At 39.2% G+C, this 25,551-nt stretch overlaps 1 pseudogene; it reads right to left on the bottom strand.

Annotated features, from left to right (window-relative positions):
* Window positions 1-536: 536 nt before the first annotated feature.
* On the bottom strand, window positions 537-5,178 carry LOC101713114 (neurotrophin receptor-interacting factor homolog pseudogene; annotated as a pseudogene).
* Window positions 5,179-25,551: the final 20,373 nt, after the last annotated feature.

Raw genomic sequence — 25,551 nt, 5'->3', positions numbered from 1 at the left:
CATTCCTATCTGATTTATGGTCTTCTGAGGTCCCACCAGAACCACCCATTAAGCTCCAATTATAATATTTTAGGCTTTCATTAGCCCTCCTCTCCAAACTTTTCCAAATTCTTTCAGTAAATCAGTTCCAAAGGCTTCTGAAAAACATTGGCAGTGGGCTGGGGATTTAGCTCAGTGGTTTTGCCACCTGCCTCGCAAGTGCAAGGACCTGAGTTCGATCCCCAGTCCCAAAAAAGAAAAAAAACCACAAACATTGACAGGTATGGTCCCAGCAATGACCCCACTTCTCAGCACAAATTTTCTGTTATTTAGCCATGCACTGGTATACAATATACATGAGATAAATGACTTGTAAGAGGAATTATTTATTTATTTTTTGACACATAAATACTTTATTACAGATATAATTATCAGGGCAAAGACTATTTGGTACCCGACTTTTAAAATTTATAAGCATTCTCAGATTTCATTAACATTACTTTTAGTAAAAACTAAATCTTTCCTTTCCAGCGTGTACTCATTAGCAAGTCCTCCACAGTTTATCTATTTACTCATGTGCTGAGCAGGTTGTGTCAGTACCCTCTGATCACAGGATGTCCTCCTCAGCTTCCCTGTCACACGTTATCCCTAGATGGGAGCATCATGGGAGGTGGTGGGATGGATGCTCCCACTGGTATGGGGGCTAGGAGGTGGGAGGTGGCTGCTTCTTGTGCTTCCTCTTGTGCTTCTCCCTGCCATGTGTGTTCTGGTGGCCGATGAGATGGGAGCTTTGCGTGAAGCCCTTCCCACATTTGTGGCACACATAGGGCCACTCTGTGGTGTGTGTCCTCTGGTGCTGGGTGAGGTGGAAGCTCTGCCAGAAGGCCTTGCCACAGTCCTGGCAGGCATAGGGCTTGGCACCAGTGTGGGTGCGCAGGTCATTGACGGTCCTGCCACACTCTTGGCATTGGAAGGGCCTCTCACCACTGTGCACTCTTTGGTGCTGTGTGAGGGAAGAGCTCTGCACGAAGGCTTTCCCAAAGTTCTGACAGACATGGCTTCTCTCCTGTGTGGATTTTTTTTATGTACAGAAAAGTACCCTGGATTTCGGAACAACTTCCCAAATACACTGCACCCACTAATTTGGCTCCCACTATGGATTTTTATAAACATGACCTGTGGAACCCATTGGCTGATGGTTTTCTTACTACCCTCGCTCTCTCCAGCTTTGTTCTGCTCACTGAGCTTTTGATGAACTTTCACATGTGAATGCTGTATCACATGACCACTGCTCTCCCCAGCTCTGTTTGGCTCACAGCCCTTCCGGTGAAGTTTCACTTGTGAATGCTGGGTTACTTGACCATTGGTCTCCCTGGCTTTGCCCCGCTCACAGCCCTTCTGGTGAACCTCCACATGTGAACTCTGGCTCATGTGACCAATGCTGTCCCTGGCTTTGGCTGGCTCATAGCCCTTCTGGTGATCTTTTATGTGTGAACTCTGGGTCACACTTTTACACTGTGAGAGTAGTTTGGGCAAACATTTTCTAGGAGGAATTTTCTGGGGTGAAGTTTGTCTTGTGCTGAGACCAGGGTCTGCTTTTGACTCAGGGTTCTCAGTGAGGTGCTTCTGGGGGATGGCTTTATCTTCAGCAAACTCCTCTTTCTGAAATGCTGCATGTAGGACTTCTGTGATGCCACCTTCCAAGAGATCTTCCAAGGCAGAGGGCTGGGTGCCCTCCCTAGACAATTCATTCACTTTTGGGTCATAAATGGGTTCTTCAGCAGGAACATCAGAATCTGGAATTAACTGTTTGTTTTCTGCTGCAGTCTCCCACCCCATGGAGACTAGATTTCAAAAGGTCTCCAGCATCACATCGTGACACTTAGTTCTCTGCACTGGGCCCAGCAGGCCCCATTCCTCCTGGCTGAAGTTCAGACACATCCTGGAAGGTTACCGGCTCCTCAGGCAGCTCTGCCACTGGCAAGATGGCTATATCCTTCTCTTTCCTCTGCTGCTTGGGAAAGCAGGCGGACACCTGGGAAGGCAGTGTGCCTTCCTTGGACATTGAGATCACATCCTCTACCAGGGCTATGGCTGCCTGGCAGTCCTCTGGGTGCTGCAACTCTACTCAGGTCTGGAACTTCCCAGGCAGTGCACTCAGGAACTGCTCCAGCACCAGCAAGTCCAGGATCTGTTCCTTGCAGCACACCTTGGGCTGTAGCCACTGGTGGCACAACTCTCGGAGCTGGGCCACTGTCTCCCAGGCACCCATGGCTTCCTCATACTGTAACTGCCAGAACCTTTAGTGAGCGACTTCAGGGTCTGCTGAATGTGTTCTCAGCTGCTGGGCTGGCTTCCTGAGGGCATCTATGCTCAGGCCACTGTCTTCAGCATACAGGGCCTGCAAATGGGCATTCCGGGGACCAGCAACCTCCTGGTTCAGGGTGAGGACCTCAACAACCTTGATGTTTACTAGGGGATTCTCAGTAGGAACAGGACTCAAATGAGAGTTCCTAGGAACCTCAGCACCACAACATTCAGGAATTGTGTGTTGAAGAATCTCTCTCTCCACCAGCCAGAAGTCTTCTGCCTCCTCTGAGATACCACATCTGGCTTGGAAAACTGATGTTTCACTGAGACCAGGTTCTTGCAGTTCTCCAGCATCACTTCCCTGTACAAGGACTTCTGTTTGAGATCCAGCAGTTCTCACTCCTCCGGGGTAAAAGCCAGTGTTATATCTTCAAAGACCACCGGTTCAGAGAACCAGGGCTTCGGCAGCCTGGCGGACATGCTGTCCTCGTCCTTAGCGACCCTCGCGACAAGTGGAATCTGGAGCGTGCCGCACAATGCCACTTGAAAGCCACGGCGAAGTGCATTGGCGCGCCGAACGGACTACAACTCCCGGATGGCCCTGTGCACCCAGTGGCGGCCATCTTGACGTGCCGTCCGGTGGGGGGGGGGGCGGGCAGGCAAAGCCATGATAGGCAGTGATCCAAGGGAGAGGGGGAGGACTCGGGCGGAAGGTACCTGTACTAGGTTGCTGGGGCCCAGCACCTCCGTAGGCTGCCGACTTTTTTATTTTTTATTTCATGGTTTCAAATGTTTCCATCCATGGTCCCCTGGCCCTGTTGATTGGGCCAGGCATGGCATAATATGTCCTGGCAAAAATCCATGGTAGAGGACACTGCTTACCTCACAGTAGTCTGGAAGGGACAGAGTGAGGAGGTTGAGGTCCCAATATCTTCTACAAGAGCATGCCCCCAGGGACCTAACTTCCTCCTATGAGGCCCCACCCCTTAAAGATTCAACCACCTGCCAAATAGTTCTACAGGCTAGCAGGTAAGCTCTTCACATATCAGCCTTTAGGGGACTCTCCATATCCAAGCAATATTCGTGAAAGCAAGACAAAGAAAATAGATTTGATTAAAGTGGAAAGTCCAGCAATATAGGTTAGTTTGCTGGTTTCTAACTGGTTAAACTTAAGTTTCACATCATTGTTTACACTGAGTTGAGTTGGGTTTCAGTTTGCTTACACAAGAATTTAAATGGTTGGAGCCATCTGAGCCTACTGGCATCTCAGTTTTTAAAACAAATCTTATAGGAGTACATTCATGACTTCATCTAAAATTACTTTGCAAAGCCCTACCTCAAAATCCATTACATTGGGAGTTAGGGCTTCAAAATATGATTTGGGAGATTTGGGAAACACAGAGATTCAGTTCATAGTGTGTGTTAGAAGATGGTGGTTTGAAGTGTCTGTATAACATGGGAAACTGCAAAACTATGTTCATGGGTGAAGTCTATGCATAGTTATATAATGATAAGAAAAATCCTAAGACCTTCTAGTATAAGATAACATCTGTAAACTTTTATTTCAGAGACTATTAAAACATCTTGTGAGACTGAACAACAGTTACTACATTTTGTAATAGGGCCCCAACTTGTCTGCTTCTGTTACGGATCACCAGGTAGACATCAAGTTCCAGGGATGTGCTTGTTGTTGTGCCAGGAAGGTCTGTTGTGTGCGTGGTGTTCCGTCATGCTTCCCCAACTCCATATCTGAATATGTTATCTTAAGGACAACCTGTAAAAGGTCTGTTTTATCTCTCTCCTCTGCTTTTGTATTTCTGCTTGCCAACTTCCCCTGAAACCTCCTATAAAAACAGCCTTGGACTCTGAGCCAGTTGCCTCTCTAAGCTTGGAGCTTGGAGAGTGCCATCTGGCCAGACTAATAAAGGTTTGTTTTACAACTTGTGCAGTGTGTTCCCTCCCGGGTGATCTTCGCTGTTGTCAGCTCCTCGGAGCATTTGGTAAGGCCCACGGTCTTACAATCTGAAGTTTAAAGTAGTATTCTATAACCAGTATTATTAATGGAATTCCATAATATTTTCCCCAATTAAATGATTAGGTACTTTATTGATGTAGCTGAATTCAGACAGACTCCTACTTACTGTGGTTTGACTTATAATTAATTAGGTTTATGATGGTGAGAAAGTGATACACATTCAGTAGACACCATAATTTGATTTTTGATCTTTTCCCAGGCTAGAAATAGGCAATTACAATACCTACTGTGATGCTGGTAAGCAATAGAGAACGTCAGCTCCCAGGCAGCCACCCTATCATGGGGGTAAACAATTAGTACTCTACAGTATATTATGTTGCCACAGTATTCAATAAATTACATCAAATATTCAATACCTGATTATAGATCTTACGCTCTATTGCCTAACTTTCAGCTAATGTAAGTATTCTAAGAACATTAAAGGTAAGCTATGCTAGGCTACGCTATGATGTTTGGTATGATAGATGTACTAAATGCATTTCAACTTCAGAATATTTCCAGCCTACAATATTTTCAAGTTAGATGGGGTTTAATGTGACTGTAATCCAATCATAAACTCAGGAATGGCTGTACTTTTGGAATAAAAAGATGGAATCATTTAATAACAATTTGAGATTATTATTTGTTTTACTTTAGCTTGGGAATGTTTCCCAAAGGTTTATATTTCAAGGCTTGGTTCCCAATGCAGGAATATTCAGAAAAGTAGGACTTTTGGAAGATGATTGGATCAGGAAAGCTCTGATCTTGTCAATGTATTAGTCCATTGATGGTTTCTTAATTGAATGGACTATTCAGAGGTGGTGAAATCTGTAGGAGATAGAGCCTAGTTGGAGGGAGTGGGTCATTACGGTCATGCCCTGGAAGGGTATATCATATCTCCAACCTTTTCATTCCTCCTTTTCTCTATCCACCTCCCCCTTCTTCTCCATGTCTGCCATGAGGTGAGCAGCTTTGTTCCACCATACCCATCCATCATGATATTCTGCTTCGCTATAGTCCTAGAAATGATGGAGTCAAGTGACCATGGACTGAAACCTCTGAACCAAAAGTCAAAATAAACCTTTCCTCCTTTAAGTTGAATTTCTCCAATATTTTGTCACAGAAATGAACACCGTCACATTCCTGTAATTGGTGTAGAACAATGAGTCAATAGAAGTTTATTTCCTTCTGACAGTAAATCCTAGAGTACACCTTATAAGCAACTGAGTAAGGCCTGAAATCATGCTCCTTTGCTCAAGTTCAGGAAACCAGTGTCTTCAGTAGACCCTGGTTTAGGAAAAAGTCAAGATACATACAAAATTTCCATGTCAGGGAATACATGGCAAGTGTCTAACAGCTACCCCAAGCCTGATTCATTCATTTAAGTAAATACATTTTCTATTTGAACAATTCCTTTTAATGCTTGTAATCAGAGTAAGGAGACTAAGAAAATTTTAAAATGTGAAAAGTTGTAGCTTTAAATTTTTTTTCTGTCGTTGAATAATTTTAATGGAAAAGAGACTTTCTTCTAATGTAATGCATACAGTTCCTTAAAAATAATGGAATATCTGACAAACTGCAAAGCTGAAATTTAATGAAGGCTGAAGTGAGTACCTTCATTTTTTCTTTTAAACTTTGAGCTTGAAAAACTATTTTAAACAAAATGAAATCATCCTAGAGTGGTAAAAAATCAGTTTATGCTAGAAAGTACAGATTTGGGGAAGTGTACAGTTTATGCTATGTTAATAATAGTCACTATTTCATAAATCTCACTACTTACCTAGGGTAAATTATAAATGCTATCTACTGTAGCTGTTTGGAGAATTTATTGTATTAGATGACAGATAACCTCATTTTTACTTCATTTCAGTTATTCTTGGGATTACTCTAAATCAATCAAAGAGTTGTAAGGTCAATCTTAGAATTATCTAATAATAATGATTGTGAGAAATATATATCTTCAACCATACAAAGAAATATTGTGCCCATCTTGGCTATAGAGATTTTTCAGGGTCTGAAATATGTCTGTGGAGTATTTCTGTGTGCCCTGTAATTCTCCTACCTCTACATTTTCTAGAAGTACTCTTTATATGAAGACTATCCTACAGTAAATGACTTCAGTTGTAGTGAGTATTTCACCCAGACTATTGATCAATAAAGGTCATTTCTCTTCCCGCACACTTATATAACTTTATCAACTTAGCCAATGTTTGTTTAAATATGTAATATTAAAGTTTTTATTCCACATTGAAGACAATCAATAATAAATTTTATTTTAAATAATTTTTAACCAACAAAGTAAGCAACTTTAAGTACAAGTATGACCATTAAAACATGACACTTAAATTAACAGCCTCCATAACATATATATAAATTAAAAACAAGGCCAGGGATTTAGCTCAGTGGTTTTGCCACCTGCCTCACAAGCTCAAGGTCCTGAGTTCGATTCCGATACCAAAAAAAAAAAAAGAATTGACAAATGTATGAGAATCTTCTAAAAGAAAGCTTTGAATGATAACTCATGACAAAATTTAATGTACTAGTAAAGAAATATTTGTCTGTGCAAAAGATGAGCCAGTAACACAGGCCGAATCAGCCCGCTGCAGACAGGCAGGTCGGTGCAAGCCCTACCGAGGTCCTGAGTCAAGCAGAAGATGCTGAATCAACACGCTGCAGACAGGCAGGTCTGCCCACACCCTACAGAGGTCCCCAGTCTCACAAAACACACCCTGAATCAGCCCGCTGCAGACAGGCAGGTCTGTGCACACCCTACCGAGGTCCTGAGTCACACCGAAGACACCAAATTACCCCGCAGAAGACAGGCAGCAAACTGATTCCACACTACAAAGATGCAGAGGACACCAGACCACCAGACCAAGGTACTGAGACCTGCTGCTCCCAGCCCAGAGGTAGGGGCTTCTGAGCCATTGTTCTGCTGCTCCTGGTCAAGAGGAAGGGACTTCCCAGTCACCATCCCTCCCTCTGCTCCCAGCACAGAGGAAAGGGCTTTTGAGCCACCTTCTGTCCCGCTGCTCCTGGCCCAGAGGAAGGAGCTTCCAGGCCTCCATCCCTCCAACCGCTCCCGGCCCAGAGGGAGGGGCTTCTGAGCCACCATCCAACTGCTCCTGGTTCAGAGGAAGGGGTTTCCCAGCCACCATCCATCTGGCTGCTTCCAGCCCACAGGAAAGGGCTATTGGGTCACCATCCCTACTGCTGCTCCTGGCCCCTGTCCCACCTCACCCAGCTCAGAGAAGGTAATCCATGCAGGCGCTAACAGCCCTACACCCCAGTCGAAATGAGAAAACACATAAATAAGTCTCAGAACAAGACTTCCAGATCACCTACAGCAACCCCAAAGGGAAATGAGATGGAACACTCTGATACTCAATTACCTGGACCCACTGAACTGGCAACAAAAGGGGATCTGGAAAACATGAAATCAGAAATAATTTCTCAGATAATAGGAGAAATTGTGCCCCTAGTGCAAGACATGATTAACAAATCTAGAGAGGAGCTCAGGAACATAATGGAATACCAACAAGAGAAACAAATGGAATCCATAAAACGGATGCAAATAGATTTCGAGGACATGAAAAACTCCATTGAAAGTCTACACAGCAGAATGAGCCAATGTGAGGACAGAATTTCAGATATAGAAGATAAGATTGCAATTAGTGACCAGGAAAAAAAAATTGCTTCAAAATTATAACAGAACATGAGAAATCAATCCAGCAGCTGCTAGATGATGCAAAGAAGAATAACATAAGACTGATTGGGCTCAATGAAGAAACAGGAGAGAGTGGAGCTGACATAAAAAATCTCCTCACAGAAATAATGGCAGAAAACTTCCCAAGCAGGGGAAAAGAGCTTGACATACAGATAAGTGATGCATATAGGACCCCAAATAGTCTTGATCAAAAAAAATCTACACATAGGTATATAATTGTTAAGATTCCAGAAACTCAACAGAAGAACAAAGTCCTACAAGCAAATCAGAGAAAAGAAACAAATCACATACAAAGGAAAGCCCATCAGAATCACAGCAGACTTCTCAACAAAAACCATCAAGGCAAGAAGAGCTTGGAGTGACATATTCCAAGCCCTAAAAGAAAACAGCCTCCAACCCAGATTGATGTACCCTGCAAAACTATCTTTCAAAATGGATGGAGAAATAAGATACTTTGATGACAAAGAGCACCTTAGGAACTTTGTGAATACCAAACCAGCACTCCAAAGAATTTTACACAATATCCTAGGAACAGACATTGAGGATCACAACCCCAGGAAGCAAAGCAGAATGAACCCATCTGGCATGACAAGAAATTAAATGAAAAGGGGGAGAACCCAACAAAAAGAAAAGATCATGGCAATGACAACTCAATACGTTTCAGTTATAATCATCAATGTTAATGGTCTCAATTCACGAATCAAAAGAAATAGACTGGCAGAATGGGTCAAGAAGCAAAATCCAACAATATGCTGCATACAAGAAACACATTTAATTCAAAAGGAAACTCATAGACTGAAAGTTAAAGGGTGGAAAACAATACTGCATGCAACAGGAACCCCCAAAAAAGCAGAAGTAGCTATCCTCTCAGAAGATCAAGGAGATTTCAAATCAACACTGATTAAGAGAGATGAAGAAGGACACTACATCCTTGTAAAGGGAAGAATCCAAGAGGAAGAGATGACAATCATAAATATCTATGCACCAAACACTAGTGCACCCAACTATATAAAACAAATACTAATGGACATGAAAAGTCATATATGCACTAATACAATTGTAGTGGGGGACCTCAACACCCCACTGTCACAAATAGATAGATCAACTAGATTAAAAATGAGGAATGAAATACTGGATCTCAATCGAACTCTTGAACAAATGAACTTAACAGATGTTTATAGAGTCTTCCAGCCAACAAACTCAGAATACACATTCTTCTCAGATGCACATGGGTCATTCTCAAAAATAGACCACATAATCACACATAGAACATGTTTAAGTAAGTGCAAAGGAATTGAAGATATCCCCTGTATATTATCAGACCATAGTGTGATGAAATTGGAGATCCATAGCAAAAGAAACTCAAAAAATTTCATAAAGACATGGAAATTGAACAAAACACTTCTGAATAACCAATGGGTCACAGAGGAAATTAAAGAAGAAATCAGACAGTTCCTTCAATTAAATAACAATGACAATACAACATATCAGAATCTATGGGAAACAATGAAAGCAATCTTAGGAGGGAAATTCATAGCAGTGAATATTCGTATTAGGAAAACAGAAAGAGTCCAGTTAAACAACCTGATGCTGAACCTCAAGCTTCTCGAAAAAGAAGAGCAGGACAACCCAAAGCTCATACAAGAGAGGAAATTATAAAGAACAGAGGAGAAATCAATGCAATGGAGACTAAGAGAATGATACAAAAAATCAATGAAGCCAAGAGTTGGCTCTTTGAAAGAATCAACAAAATTGACAACCCTTTAGCCAACCTTGTCAGAAAAAGGAAAGAAAAGGCCCAAATCCATGCAATTAGGAATAAAAAGGGTGAAATGACAACAGACCCAGCAGAAATCCAGATGATCATCAATACCTACTTCCAGAACCTATACGCCAATAAGATGGACAACACAAGAAATGGACAGATTCCTAGATACATATGAGTTACCAAAGTTGAACAAAGAAGACCTAAAAATTCTGAACAACCCAATATCAACCAATGAAATTGAAAATGTAATTAAAAACTTATCAACTAAGAAAAGCCCAGGCCCTGATGGCATCACTGATGAATTCTACAAGACAATTAGAGAGAAACTGCTGCCATTGCTGTTTAAACGCTTCAATGAAATTGAAAGGGAAGCAATACTCCCAAATTCATTCCTGGAAGCAAGCATCACCTTGATCCCCAAAGCAGAGAAAGACCCAACTGAAAAAGAGAACTAGAGACCAATCTCACTAATGAACATAGATGCAAAAATCCTTAATAAGATACTGGCAAACAGAATGCAGAAGATGATCAAGAAGATCATACACCCTGATCAAATGGGATTCATCCCAGGGATGCAGGGATGGTTCAATATACAAAAATCCATCAATGTAATATGCTATATCAATAGAGCCAAGTACAAAAGCCATATGATTATCTCCATAGACACAGAAAAAGCATTTGACAAAATACAACATGCATTTATGATAAAAACCCTACAAAAATTGGAATAGATGGTCTCTACCTCCAACTGATAGAAGCCATCTATGAAACACCAACAACCAATATCATACTAAATAGTCAAAAACTGAAATCCTTCACACTCAAATCAGGAACAAGACAAGGATGTCCACTATCACCACTCTTGTTCAATATAGTTCTGGAAACATTAGCCACAGCAATTAGACAAGAGAAAGAAATCAAAGGAATAAAGATAGGTAATGAAGAAGTCAAATTGTCATTATTTGCAGATGACATGATACTCTATATAGAAGACCCCAAGAACTCCACCAAAAGTCTTCTAGACTTAATAACCAAATTCAGTCAAGTAGCTGGTTACAAGGTCAACACACAAAAATCAATAGCTTTCCTCTACACCAATGACAGACTCACTGAGAGAGAAATAGGGCAAATAATTCCTTTCACAATAGCATCCAAAAAACTGAAATACCTAGGAATCATCCTAACAAAAGAAATCAAAGACCTCTTCTCTGAAAACTATAGCACTCTGAAAAGAGAGATTGAAGATGATATCAGAAAATGGACAGACATTCCCTGCTCCTGGGTAGGAAGGTTTAATATAGTGAAAATGGCCATACTTCCAAAACTGCTATATATATTAAATGCAATTCCAATTGAGATCCCAGCAGCATACTTCATAGACCTCGAGAAAACAATCTAAAAACTCATTTGGAGGCAGAAGAGACCCAGAATAGCAAAAGCAATTCTAGGTAACAGAGACATGGCAGGGGCTATCACAATCCCCAACCTGCAACTGTACTACAAAGCTACTGTGATAAAAACAGCATGGTACTGGCAAAGAAACAGACTTGAGGACCAGTGGAACAGACTAGAAGATGCAGAAAAAATGCCAGACACACTCAGCCATCTCATCTTCTATAAAGGAGCCAAACACTCTCACTGGAGGAAAGATAGCCTCTTTAATAAATGGTGCTGGAAATATTGGGCTTCAACTTGACAAAGATTAAAACTAGACCTATATCTCTCACCATGCACTAAACTAAAATCAGAATGGATTGAAGATCTAAATATTAAAATAGAAATTCTGAACCAGTTGGAACAGAGGTTAGGTAGAACCCTTGAAGACATCAGTGTAGGAAAAGATTTTATGAACAAAACCTCAGTTGCCCATGAATTAGCACAAACAATCAACAAATGGGATCTCTTCTTATTAAAAAGCTTCTGCACAGCAAGAGAAACCACCAGCAGTGTGAAGAGAAAACCCACAATGCAGGAAAAAGTCTTCACCTGCTCTTCCTCAGACAAAGGTCTACTATCTCGAATCTATAAAGAACTTAAAAAGATCAGACCTCCCAAATTTAAAGACCCAATCCACAAATGGGCATCTCAAATGAACAGACATTTCTCACACAAAGAAGTAGAAATAGCAAATAAATACATGAAAAAATGTTCAACATCACTGGTCATTCGAGAGATGCAAATGAAAACAACGCTGAGATTCCACTTCACTGCAGAAAGAATGGCTGCTATCATGAAATCAACCAATAACCAATGCTGGTGGGGCTGTGGGGAAAGAGGAACCCTGCTCCACTGCTGGTGGGAGTGTAGACTGTTGCAAGCTCTGTGGAAATCAGTATGGAGATACCTCAAAGAACTAGGACTGGAAGTCCCCTTTGACCCCACTATTCCACTGCTGGGGATCTTCCCCAAAGAATTAAAAGAATCATACCACAGTGATATATGTGCACCCATGTTCATAGCAGCGCAGTTTGTAATAGCTAAAACTTGGAAACAGCACAAATGTCCATCAAGTGGAGACTGGATAAAGAAAATGTGGTTTTTTAATAAAATGGAGTACTGCCCTTCCCCTGTCCTTCCCACTGCCCCTACTACCTTGGACCTTTTATTCCTATTTTACATTATCAATTATTCATTCTAATAATTGGTACATTTTAGGTATACAATATAATGACATTCATCATTGGAAATTTGCACCTTTACATAGTCTCTCTTGGTTCTTATTTTTCACCCTTGCCCAGCCCTCCCTTCAACCCCTCCAGTCCTCCCTACTTAGAAGAATTTTGTTCCTATTTTTCCATTTTCTCATATTAATCCCATTCCCTTCTATCCTTTCCCCTAGCCCTCCCACTTCCTTCCCCTTTGCCCCTTTACCTCCTATTTCACATTACCTACTATACATTTAGTCCTTATTTACACTTTCAGTTTCTCACACCAGAGAAACTATTCAGAATTTATTCATGTGTGTCCTATTTATTTCACTTCAGAGTATTGCCTCAATGTGCATCCACTTAGCTATAAATGTCTCTAATTTCTCATTTCTTATGGCTGAGTAGTACTCCATTTTATTAAAAAACCACATTTTCTTTATCCAGTCTCCTGTTGATGGGCATTTGGGCTGTTTCCAAGTTTTACCTATTACAAACTGTGCTGCTATGAACATGGGTGCACATATATCACTGTGGTATGATTCTTTTAATTCTTTGGGGAAGATCCCCAGCAGTGGAATAGCAGGGTCAAATGGGACTTCCAGTCCTAGTTCTTTGAGGTATCTCCATACTGATTTCCACAGAGCTTGCAACAGTCTACACTCCCACCAGCAATGGAGCAGTGTTTCTCTTTCCACAAAGCCCCACCAGCATTGGTTATTGGTTGATTTCATGATAGCAGCCATTCTTTCTGCAGTGAAGTGGAATCTCAGCATTGTTTTCATCTGCATCTCTCAAATGACCAGTGATGTTGAACATTTTTTCATGTATTTATTTGCTATTTCTACTTCTTTGTCTAAGAAATGTCTGTTCAATTCAGATACCCATTTTTGGAATGGGTCTTTAAATTTCGGAGGTCTGATCTTTTTAAGTTCTTTATAGATTCGAGATAGTAGACCTTTGTCTGAGGAAGAGCAGGTGAAGATTTTTTCCCACATTGTGGGTTGTCTCTTCACACTGCTGGTGGTTTCTCTTGCTGTGCAGAGGCCTTTTATTAAGAAGAGATTCCATTTGTTGATTGTTTGTGCTAGTTCACGGGCAACTGAGGTTTTGTTCATAAAATCTTTTCCTACACTGATGTCTTCAAGGGTTCTACCTAACCTCTGTTCCAACTGGTTCAGAGTTTCTATTTTAATATTTAGATCTTTGTTCCATTTTGATTTTAGTTTAGTGCATGGTGAGAGATACAGATCTAGTTTTAATCTTTGTCAAGTTGAAGCCCAATATTTCCAGCGCCATTTATTAAAGAGGCTATCTTTCCTCCAGTGAGGGTGTTTGGCTCCTTTGTTGAAGATGAGATGGCTGAGTGTGTCTGGCATATTTTCTGCATCTTCTAATCTGTTCCACTGGTCCTCAAGTCTGTTTCTTTGCCAGTACCATGCTGTTTTTATCACAGTAGCTTTGTAGTACAGTTGCAGGTTGGGGATTGTGATAGCCCCTGCCATGTCTCTGTTACCTAGAATTGCTTTTGCTATTCTGGGTCTCTTCTTCCTCCAAATGAATTTTTGGATTGTTTTCTTGAGGTCTATGAAGTATGCTGCTGGGATCTCAATTGGAATTGCATTCAATCTATATAGCAGTTTTGGAAATATGGCCTTTTTCACTATATTAAACCTTCCTACCCAGGAGCAGGGAATGTCTGTCCATTTTCTGATATCATCTTCAATCTCTCTTTTCAGAGTGCCATAGTTTTCAGAGAAGAGGTCTTTGATTTCTTTTGTTAGGATGATTCCTAGGTATTTCAGTTTTTTGGATGCTATTGTGAAAGGAATTATTTGCCCTATTTCTCTCTCAGTGAGTCTGTCATTGGTGTAGAGGAAAGCTATTGATTTTTGTGTGTTGACCTTGTAACCAGCTACTTGACTGAATTTGGTTATTAAGTCTAGAAGACTTTTGGTGGAGTTCTTGGGGTCTTCTATATAGAGTATCATGTCATCTGCAAATAATGACAATTTGACTTCTTCATTACCTATCTTTATTCCTTTGATTTCTTTCTCTTGTCTAATTGCCGTGGCTAATGTTTCCAGAACTATATTGAACAAGAGTGGTGATAGTGGACATCCTTGTCTTGTTCCTGATTTGAGTGTGAAGGATTTCAGTTTTTGACTATTTAGTATGATATTGGCTGTTGGTGTTTCATAGATGGCTTCTATCAGTTTAAGGTAGAGACCATCTATTCCAATTTTTTGTAGGGTTTTTATCATAAATGCATGTTGTATTTTGTCAAATGCTTTTTCTGTGTCTATGGAGATAATCATATGGCTTTTGTACTTGGCTCTATTGATATAGCATATTACATTGATGGATTTTTGTATATTGAACCATCCCTGCATCCCTGGGATGAATCCCATTTGATCAGGGTGTATGATCTTCTTGATCATCTTCTGCATTCTGTTTGCCAGTATCTTATTAAGGATTTTTGCATCTATGTTCATTAGTGAGATTGGTCTCTAGTTCTCTTTTTCAGTTGGGTCTTTCTCTGCTTTGGGGATCAAGGTGATGCTTGCTTCCAGGAATGAATTTGGGAGTATTGCTTCCCTTTCAATTTCATTGAAGCGTTTAAACAGTAATGGCATCAGTTTCTCTCTAATTGTCTTGTAGAATTCATCAGTGATGCCATCAGGGCCTGGGCTTTTCTTAGTTGATAAGTTTTTAATTACATTTTCAATTTCATTGGTTGATATTGGGTTGTTCAGAATTTTTAGGTCTTCTTTGTTCAACTTTGGTAACTCATATGTATCTAGGAATCTGTCCATTTCTTGTGTTGTCCATCTTATTGGCGTATAGGTTCTGGAAGTAGGTATTGATGATCATCTGGATTTCTGCTGGGTCTGTTGTCATTTCACCCTTTTTATTCCTAATTGCATGGATTTGGGCCTTTTCTTTCCTTTTTCTGACAAGGTTGGCTAAAGGGTTGTCAATTTTGTTGATTCTTTCAAAGAGCCAACTCTTGGCTTCATTGATTTTTTGTATCATTCTCTTAGTCTCCATTGCATGATTTCTCCTCTGATCTTTATAATTTCCTCTCTTGTATGAGCTTTGGGGTTGTCCTGCTCTTCTTTTTCTAGAAGCTTGAGGTTCAGCATCAGGTTAATTGGGCTATTTCTGTTTTCCTAATATGCATGTTACTGCTATGAATTTCCCTCCTAAGACTGCTTTCATTGTTTCCCATAGATTCTGATATGTTGTATTGTCATTGTTATTTAATTGAAGGATCTGTCTGATTTCTTCTTTAATTTCCTCTGTGACCCATTGGTTATTCAGAAGTGTGTTGTTCAATTTCCACATCTTTTTGAAATTTTTTGAGTTTCTTTTGCTATGGATCTCCAATTTCATCGCACTATGGTCTGATAATATACAGAGGATATCTTCAATTCCTTTGCACTTACTTAAACATGTTGTATGTGTGAGTATGGGGTCTATTTTTGAGAATGACCCATGTGCATCTGAGAAGAATGTGTATTCTGAGTTTGTTGGCTGGAAGACTCTATAAACATCTGTTAAGTTCATTTGTTCAAGAGTTCGATTGAGATCCAGTATTTCATTCCTCATTTTTAATCTAGTTGATCTATCTATTTGTGACAGTGGGGTGTTGAGGTCCCCCACTACAATTGTATTAGTGCATATATGACTTTTCATGTCCATTAGTATTTGTTTTATATAGTTGGGTGCACTAGTGTTTGGTGCATAGATATTTATGATTGTCATCTCTTCCTCTTGGATTCTTCCCTTTACAAGGATGTAGTGTCCTTCTTCATCTCTCTTAATCAGTGTTGGTTTGAAATCTACTTGATCTGCAAAGAGGATAGCTACTCCTGCTTTTTTTCGGGTTCCTGTCACATGGAGTATTGTTTTCCACCCTTTAACTTTCAGTCTATGAGTTTCCTTTTGAATTAAATGTGTTTCTTGTATGCAGCATATTGTTGGATTTTGCTTCTTGACCCATTCTGCCAGTCTATTTCTTTTGATTCGTGAATTGAGACCATTAACATTGATGGTTATAACTGAGACGTATTGAGTTGTCATTGCCATGATCTTTTCTTTTTGTTGGGTTCTCCCCCTTTTCATTTAATTTCTTGTCATGCCAGATGGGTTCATTCTGCTTTGCTTCCTGGGGTTGTGATCCTCAATGTCTGTTCCTAGGATATTGTGTAAAATTCTTTGGAGTGCTGGTTTGGTATTCACGAAGTTCCTAAGGTGCTCTTTGTCATCAAAGTATCTTATTTCTCCATCCATTTTGAAAGATAGTTTTGCAGGGGACATCAATCTGGGTTGGAGGCTGTTTTCTTTTAGGGCTTGGAATATGTCACTCCAAGCTCTTCTTGCCTTGATGGTGTGTGTTGAGAAGTCTGCTGTGATTCTGATGGGCTTTCCTTTGTATGTGATTTGTTTCTTTTCTCTGATTGCTTGTAGGACTTTGTTCTTCTGTTGAGTTTCTGGAATCTTAACAATTATATACCTATGTGTAGATTTTTTTTGATCAAGACTATTTGGGGTCCTATATGTGTCACTTATCTGTATGTCAAGCTCTTTTCCCCTGCTTGGGAAGTTTTCTGCCATTATTTCTGTGAGGAGATTTTTTATGTCAGCTCCACTCTCTCCTGTTTCTTCATTGAGCCCAATCAGTCTTATGTTATTCTTCTTTCCATTATCTAGCAGCTGCTGGATTGATTTCTCATGTTCTGTTATAATTTTGAAGCAATTTTTCTTTTCCTGGTCACTAATTGCAATCTTATCTTCTATATCTGAAATTCTGTCCTCACATTGGCTCATTCTGTTGTGTAGACTTTCAATGGAGTTTTTCATGTCCTGGAAATCTATTTGCATCTGTTTTATGGATTCCATTTGTTTCTCTTGTTGGTATTCCATTATGTTCCTCAGCTCCTCTCCAGATTTGTTAATCATGTCTTGCACTAGGGGCACAATTTCTCCTATTATCTGAGAAATTATTTCTGATTTCCTTTTTTCCAGATCCCCTTTTGTTTCCAGTTCAGTGGGTCCACATGTTTGAGTATTAGAGTGTTCCATCTCATTTCCCTTTGGGGTTGCTGTAGGTGATCTGGAAGTCTTGTTTTGAGACTTATGTGTTTCTTCTTTCAACTGCAGTGGGAGTCTGTTAGGGCCTTCATGGATTACCTCTTCTTAGCTCAGTCAGGTGGGACAAGGGCCAGGAACAGCAGTAGGGATGGTGGCCCAAAAGCTCTTTCCTGTGGGCTGTTAGCAGTGGAAGGGATGGTGGCCAGGAAACCCCTTTCTCTGAACTAGGAGCAGTGGGTTGGTGGCTTAGAAGCCACTACCTGTGGGCCAGGAGCAGTGGGAGGGATGGTGACCTGTAAGCCCCTTCCTCTGGGCCAGGAGCAGCAGGACAGGAGGTGGCCCAAAAGTCCTTTCCTCTGAGCTGGAAGCAGCAGGAGTGTTGGTGACAGGAAGCCCCTTCCTCTGGACCAGGAGCAGTGGGATGGCAGCTCAGAAGCCCCTACCTCTGGGCTGGGAGCAGCAGGTCTCAGTACCTTGGTCTGGTGGCCTGGTGTCCTCTGCGTCTTTGTAGTGTGGAACCAGGTGGCTGCCTGTCTGCAGCGGGGTGATTTGGTGACTTCCTCTTGACTCATGACCTTGGTAGGGCATGGGCAGTCCTGCCTGTCTGCAGGGGGGTGATTCATCATCTTCCATGTGACTCAGGACCTCAGTAGGGCATGCACAGACCTGCCTCTCTGCAGCGGGCTGATTTCCCATATTCTGTGTGACTCAGGACCTCGGTAGTGCATGAGCAGGCCTGCCTGTCTGCAGTGGGGTGATTCGGCGTCTTCCTTCCTGGAATTCTTTTAACAAACAGACTTGTGGAAATTTCCAGAAATGACTCCTTAATTTTCTCAGTTAACTAACTTCTTGTGATCAATTCTTACAACTAGATAACTAAATTCTACAATTTCCCACAATGGAGCATATTTTATTATACAGGGATCACTCATGGAAACCAAGGCAAGAATCAGCTGGGGTTCCATATTGAACCGGAACCAAGAATTTGAGTATCTTCAATCTCTTTTCCTACTTTTCTTATGTTTACTTTTGTCTGCACATGCACATCATTGTGTCTTTCATTATCTTCTTTATAGTGAACATAACAGAATATGGCCATTCATGTTTACTAATAAACAACACTTATCTGAGAGTAGATGCTACTCTTTTTTTTCAAATCAATATCCACAAAGCCCAGGACTACAAATTTTCTTGGTTATTGGAAAGTGTCAAACTACTGTTAAATAAGCTTTCTCTTTATGCATTGGATTTCTCATATAAGATAAACCATGCAATGTTTAAGGTTGAGTATCTGATTTATTTCACTTGACATTAAGGTCTCAAGGTGCATCTATTTTTCTACAGATGTAAAGAGCAAAATAAAACACATAATATGAAATAGGGAGCTAGATCTTTAGCAGAAGGGAAAGAGATCAAGAGATGAAGGGAGCAAAGTGGGGAGAAGAATTAAGATATGTTATATACATGTACCAATTCCCCAGGAAGAGTGAAATCATTATGTACTGGAAACATGTACCAATAAAAACAAAATATTAACTAGATATAAAAAGCTTTCTAGAACTGAGTGGTTTTTTTTTTTTTTTTTTTTTTTTTGATACCAGGGATTGATCTCTGGTCCTTGCACTTGCACAGCAGGCAGAAAAACCACTGAGGTAAATCCCTGGCCCTAGAACTGAGTGTTCTGAATCAAGTAGGATACATTTCATTCTATGAATACAGGATAAAGAGTTTTCTTTGTCAGCTGTATTAATGGTCATTTGTACCAAATGTGATCCTAAAATAATTCATAGGGCAGTTAGGACAGTAATGAAATATGCTGTAACATATATAGGCACTCTTCTGCTACACACACTTAGCAATGATGATGCTGTTACATACCTATTCAACACATCTTACATTTTCAAATTATAAGAGATGTTACTGCAACTTTGAAAATAAAACAACAAAAATTTCTTAGCGCAAGTGATTTTAATTATTAAAAAGTAATTAAAGTAGAATATTGTTTTCTAATTGCCATAAACTAGAAAGTCAAAAAGTTTAATCACACAAGCCCTTTATTTAAAGGATAATTATTTTTTAAATCACCTTAAATTAGAATATACTCTTATTTAGGGACAAAAAACTAAAATTGTATACAATAAAATTCTAAAATGAAAAATGAATAAAGCCTTAGATATAATCATTATGTTGTCTATTCATTTTATATCAATATACTATATTGTAATATTAATTATAGACACTTTGCATATGAATGAATGAGAGTATGTACTTTTCTCACATTTAGTCCTAAAATATAGAACAAATTATACATCCTGATACATCATACATGTGTAATTGAGCTAGCCCATTATTTGTTCCTAATTCATACATACACACACATCTATCCACACCCATAGCCAGTGCTGGTTTCTATTACCACAGGGCCTCCTCTTGCATATTTTGTTCCAAGATCAAAACAGGCTTATGTTAAGAGAATCAAACTAATGTAAATGTTAATATGCTGAAAATGTAGGTACATACTTTATAAACATACCTATAAAGAAACAAATGATGCTGTTTAGTAAATAGTTTAGGAATACTTTTTTTTTTGGTACCAGGGATTGAACTTGGGTCCTTGAGCTTGCACAGCAGGTGGTGAAACCACTGAGCTAAATCTCCAGCCCTAGGAATACTTTTACAACCAGACACTTCTTGTGCTTGCTTTGGCAACACATATACAACCAACCACATCTTTGTCCATTTACATAGATAAACTACTAGTTGACTACAAAATTAGTTCAAGTTATTAATATTTGTCTTCATTTATAAATGTACTACAAGTCCCACCCCCACCAGCTACTTATATTAGTGCTTAAAATTTAGGATTTATAATTGAGGTTTACAGATTATAACAATTAACCTTTTGCTACCACCCATAAAAACTAACAACAAAAGCCCCAGTATCTAGACATTGTCTCTTTTTCCAATAGCAAATGAGGTTGAGGTCTTCACACCAATATTTGTTCCCTAAGACCAAATATTGTTTTGAAATACGTGTTCTTTATGAGTGATTCACTCGTCATTTTAAGTAGAAATGTCAAGTTTTAATGGTGCTTAGAGAAAGGATTTCTACCAAATGAGAACTTCAGCACGATTTGGGAATGCCAGAGATTTTCTCAGGAATATCTATGCTGTGAATTAAAATTCTGCAGCCAGAGGCTAGATTTCAAAGTAGAGGTGAGAGGAACAAAGAGAAAGGAAGGACAAATAATTCTCCCAGTCAAGCACTTAATTAGCATTTTAATGGGATATCTACACTCCTCAGATGAGGTTGTGCTGATACAGTCCCTATTTCACAAGGGCATGAACTAGTTTCCCTTCTCTTTTGTCAGAGGCCCTGGGTTCTTTCTCTGCAACAGCAACTGAATGCACAGATAGTTTTGAGATAATGTCCTGACACATGAAACCCCTTGCTGCTCAGGGGCACTGTAGTCATCAGGAATAACCTGTCAGAGTAAGTGGAGAATTTAGAGAAGTAAACCTAGAAGGAAAGATTCGTCATTTCTGTGTTTTCCTACTTACACATTATCTTAGATGAGTGGCAGCTTCCCTGAGAAATCCGAAGCAACCATTAGAGCCTCTACAGTCCTACCATCTTGGGCTTTGTGTCCCTAACCTCCAGCTTCTCTCCTGTTTCTGTGGATGAGCTCACCATGCATCTAGTTTAAAATAATCCCATCACTTGTCTCCCAGTCAAGGTCATTGCTGTAGCAATTGTCTCTTCTCTCCTGCATCATTGATTTGTTTCCTTCTCTAAGGTGTCATACCATCAGCATACAAAGTATTATTCATCCCATCTTAAAGACAAAGATCCTCCCCCAAACCTCCCTTATTTCTACTCTATCTTCTATCTCCAGTAGTGCCTCTCTATCTCTATCTCATCTCTATCATCTCTATCTCTATCACACCTATCACTGTTTCATTCTGGATTCATTCTGAATACAGAGCTTTCACATTGAGCTATATTTTTATCTATATTATAATTACAGACCTCTTTTCTATTATTAAAGGTGATGTAGTGGTAGTTTTCATTGATTCGTATGGTATGTCAATATCCAGTTTGTCTGTGACTTTATTATTGTTGCTGACTTTGTTGCTATCAATAGCATAGCACAGCTATTGCTATTAATTCTTTTTTACTAGATTTTGAGACAAGATCTTGCTAAATCACTAAATTGCCTGAGATGGGCTTGAACTTAAAATATTCCTACCTCAGCATCCCAGAGTGCTGGGATTAGACATGTGCCATTGTGTCTGGCTTTCTCTCCTATTAACTGAAGTAAAAAATCCTTGAAAATGTTCTCCATATTCCCCATGTCTCTAGATGTACTCTTCCTGTTATCTCCTGAGAACACTTTAATGTTTTTTCCCCACTGCTTCATCACAACTATTCTTATCAAGGCCACAATACCCAATACAATACCATACATTGTTAAATCTTGTAGTCATTTCCCCAGGGTCCACTTTCTTGACCTATAATAGCAACTGAAATAATTAAATCTCTCTCACCTATTTTTTGGTACCAGAGATTGAACTCAGGACCTTGCATTTGCAGGCAGGTGCCAGTCTCTCTCTTTTTTTAACACATGCTTCACTTGATGTCCAAGACACCATATTAACTCAGTTTTGCCTTCTTGATGCCTTTGCTGATTTCTACCTTCCTTTTATTTTTAATCTTTATTTTTATTAGTCCATGTTTCCAGTAGACAATAATTACATTCAACAAGGTGGATTGGTACATGTGCATAACACATCTTAATTCTTTTTACAGACACCACCATCTCCATCTCCATCAGGCATCTTAATGGCCAGAGTCTCATTTCTCTAATATTTTCTCATTCTCCTTGTGACCTTATTTGGTCTCATGGCCCAAAATATCAACTACATCTGCTCACTTTTGCCATGTAATTTAACATATCACAGGGCCAAGGTACTAGGACAGGTTCATTTGGGGGGAGAAATTATTACATCTCTGAAAATATTATGTTTACCAAATTCAATTTGAATTAATGGACACTCAAAGCACACACAGGGAATAGAAAAGAAGGGATGATTAAAATGTAAGATAGGGGTCCCCAGTGCCAAGGAGCAGAGTAGACCCCAGCACCAAGGAGGTGAGCCACACGGGTGCCAACAGCACACACCTATCACCCCTCCACTGTTTGAAATGACAACACATAAACAAGGCTCAAAACCAGACTTCCAAGTCACCTAAAGCAACCCCACAGGGAAACAAAATGGAACAATCTGATACTCAATCACCTGGACTCCCTAAACTGGAAACAAAGATGATTTGGAAAAAATGAAATCAGAAATAATTTTTCAGATAACAGCAGAGATTGTACCCATAGTGCAAGACATAATTAATAAATCTAGAGAGGACATGGACAAAAAAGTAGAGGAGCTAAGGAACATGATGGAATCCCAACATAGGAAACAAATGGAATCCATAAAACAGATGCAAACAGATTCCCTCAAGATTAAAAATTACATTGAAAGTTTATGTAGCAGAATGAGCCAATGTGAGGACAAAATTTGAGATATAGAAGATAAGATTGCAATCAGTGACCAGGAAAAGAAAAATTTCTTTAAAATAGGAAAGGGGGAGAATCCAACAAAAAGAAAAAGTCATGACAATGATATCAATATGTATCAATTAAAACCATCAATGTTAATGGTCTCAATTCACCAATCAAAAGAGACTGGCAGAATGAGTCAAGAATTAAGATCCAACAACAGGCTGCATATGAGAAACACACTTAATTAAAAAAAAAAACTCATAGACTGAAAGTTAAAGGGTGGAAAACAATATTCCACATGACAGGAACCTGAAAAACAGCAGGAATAACTATCCTCCTTGTAGATCAGGTGGATTTCAAACCAACACTGATTAAGAGAGACAAAGAAGGACACTACATCCTTGTAAAGGGAACAATCCAAGAGGAAGAGATGACAATCAAATATATATGCACCGAACACTAGTGGGCCCAACTATATAAAACAAATACTAACACATAAAAAAAAAATCAAATAATCACTAATACAGTAGTAGTGGGGGACCTCAATACCCCACTGTCAGAAATAGATAGATCAACTAGACAGAAGATAAGCAATGAAACACTGGAACTCAAACCCTGGAATAAATGAGCTAAACAGATGTTTATAGAGTGTTCCACCCCATAAAATCAGAATGCACATTCTTTTCAGCTGCACACAGGTCATTCTCCAAAATAGACCACATACTTGCTCATAGAACATGTTTAAGTGAGTGCAAAGGAATTGAAGTTATCCCCTGTATATCATCAGACCATAGTGCAATGAAATTGGAGATCAATACCAAAATAAATTGCAAGAATTTCATAAACACATGGAAATTGTTTATTGGTATATTTTAGGTATAAAGTACAGTTACATTCATCATTGTGATCTTGTACCTTTACATGATGTATCTTGGTTCTTATTTTTTTCCCCTTCCCCTACCATCCCTTCACCCCCTCCACCTTTCCCTATTTACAAAGACTTTGTTTCCATTTTTATCCTTTTCTCATATTTTTTCTTTTCCCTTCTTTCATTTCCCCTACCCTTCCCACTTCCCCTACTCCTTTAGAACTTTTCTTCCTATTACAAAATATCAATTATAGATTTTTGTAATTACAATATCAAGATATAGACAGTACCACAGATTTTGCAGAATTTAAAAAAATATAGAAAGTGTATTACAAAAACCTTTTTTGAAATAAAATTTGACAACTTCTAAGAATTACCTTGGAGGACAAATTAATGAAACTAACTCTGGAGGAAATATAAAATTTGAATAGCACCTATTAAAGAAAGTATATTCCTAGCTTGAAAACCTACCTATATGACAACAGCAGCCTCAAATACATTTTAACTGATAAATTATATCAAGCATTTAAAGCAGAAAAAGGAAGGAACTCTTCTCCCCTCATTTTAGGAAACCAACATTATGGTAATACTAAATCTTGATAAAGATAATAGAAGAAAAATTATGAACATAGATAAAAATTTGTTTAACAAAACAAACCATTATAAGTCAGATCTGGCAGTATGTAGAAAGTGGTTTTACTATAGGGATGGCAGTGTTGGTTCAGCATTGGAAGATCCACCCCCAAAAGTCATTATTTTAACAGAGGAAAGGAAAAAGCCATATGATCCTGTCACTAGTTGGAGAAACAGTATTGGACTAAATTCTACAGCAGTTCATGGTAAAAGCTATCAGGAGACTAGAAGTAGAACAGAGCCTTCTCAATAGATAAGCTATGTACTCCATACTTCCAGCAAAAATGCTTTATATGAATGGAGAACATACAATGCTTTTTCCTTAAGGTGGGGAACAAGGACAGATACACCTACTCTTCATCTGTCTATTAAACTTTGAAACATAGGCCCAAACCAAAATAATCTGGCAATAAAATGACACAATTAGGATACGATTGGCAAGGTAGAAGTAAAATCTTTATATGTAGATGAAATGATCATCTACAGAGAAAATACTAAGAAATCTCTAGAAGCCCCTAGAACTTGTATTTGAATTTAGCAGGATTAGAAAACACAAGGTATATATAAAAATTCAGGTCTGTGTATACTTGCTATAAATGAAGAATTGGATATTGAAATTAAAAGTTATGAGGAGAACAAAGGACTTAGAAAAGTAAAAAGAAAAAAAATAGTGTTGGAAAACATTTATTACCTAATTTTAAGACTTCTTCTAAAGCTACAGTAATCAAGGCAGTGTTGGTGTAAGGAAAGACATATAGATCATTGGAATAAAACAGAGAATCTAGAAATAGAACCACACATATATGATTCACTGAGTTATGAAACATTATTTAACATTAACATTTTATAGAACATAAGCTCAATTCAAGAGCAGAGGAAAAGATAGTGTTTTCAGCAAATAGCACTAGAACACCTGGTATCCATATTTAAAAAATTAACCTCAACCCTTTAT

This window comes from Heterocephalus glaber, unplaced genomic scaffold, assembly GCF_053883595.1.
Source record: "Heterocephalus glaber isolate CG9 unplaced genomic scaffold, H.glaber_assembly_v1.0 deba00001690, whole genome shotgun sequence".
NCBI classification, from domain to species: Eukaryota; Metazoa; Chordata; class Mammalia; order Rodentia; family Bathyergidae; genus Heterocephalus; species Heterocephalus glaber.
Note: the sequence above shows the minus strand (reverse complement) of the source record. Positions and strands in the feature narration are given on the sequence as shown.